Consider the following 1,535-nt stretch of genomic DNA (forward strand, 5'->3'; position numbering starts at 1 on the left):
AGTGACATAAGAAAGCTTAAGAGGACTTGGAATGGATTAGATAGACGCTGGTCGAAAAGAAAGTTTCGGGGGCTCGCTTTTATATCTATTATGTAGCTGACCGTTATAAAACTGATTTAAATCTTCCCTCTCTTATTGTTTTAGACTATTTTAACTGCTCTTCTATGCTTGCGGAAGACCTCGCCCCGCTCTTATATGTTACCTCTCAGGTGATAATTCACATTTTATATGGACCTTTGTGTATTTCTGTGATAAGATACACCAATACCCTTGTATACAAGTAAGGAGATGCTGTAATGGATTGCTATTATGCGGTAGAACATTTCACATCATACACATGATTGTATGTACGAACACCTGTATGTGTATTTCCTATGCGCTCTTGTGTACATATTCATGCACGTGTATGTGTAGAAGTACGTGTCTGTATGTAAACGTACATGTATATGTACGTGTATATATGGAAATATATATGTGTGGGTATTTGTTTAATCGCACGTGTGCGTAAAGGATACACACAAGTACACAGACATGCATATATATATATATATATGTATATATACATATATGTATATATATATATATATATATATACATACATATATATGTATATATATATATATATATATATATGTATATATATATATATATATATATATATATATATATATAAATATATATATATTAAATTGCACTAATGTCGTAACACATTGGTAAAATTTAAACTTAGAACCCACTGTCCGTGGAAAAAAAATAAAAAGTGAGATGATTGTTCCTGTATATTTCGACCACTCTCTGTGGTCCTCTTCAGCAGAATGATTACAAAGGTATAGTACAAGAATATATACATAGTAATGAGGTACATGAAGGGGGACATGGGGAGACAAAGGTGAATTTACCCTAGGTAGGGTGATCGTTGTTGGAACCAATAATGTTTGAACATATTTTATTAACTGCTAATGATGTAATACAGTCCGGAATCCAATGACCTTTTGAGATGTTGAAATTCGAGACATCTTTGATGAAAGAAGAATCTATTATTTTTCTCTTGAAGCTACAATTTGATTTGGACTGGGACAACGCAGATATAATTTTTAAATAAAATTGTAGCTTCAAGAGAAAAATAATAGAATCTTCTTTTATCAAAGATGTCTCGAATTTCAACATCTCAAAAGGTCATTGGATTCCGGACTGTATTACATCATTAGTAGTTAATAGAATATGTTCAAAGATTATTGGTTCCAACAACGATCACCCTACCTAGGGTAAATTCACCTGTGTCTTCCCATGTCCCCCTTCATGTACCTCATTACTATGTATATATTCTTGTACTATACCTTTGTAATCATTCTGCTGAAGAGGACCACAGAGAGTGGTCGAAATGTACAGGAACAATCATCTCACTTTTTATCTTTTTCCACCGACAGTAGGTTCTAAGTTTAAATATATATATATTTATATATATATATATATACTTATATGTATATATATATTTATATATATATATATATATATATATATATATATGTGTGTGT

This window comes from Oratosquilla oratoria, chromosome 2 (assembly GCF_046742065.1).
Source record: "Oratosquilla oratoria isolate Oo_2021 chromosome 2, ASM4674206v1, whole genome shotgun sequence".
NCBI classification, from domain to species: Eukaryota; Metazoa; Arthropoda; class Malacostraca; order Stomatopoda; family Squillidae; genus Oratosquilla; species Oratosquilla oratoria.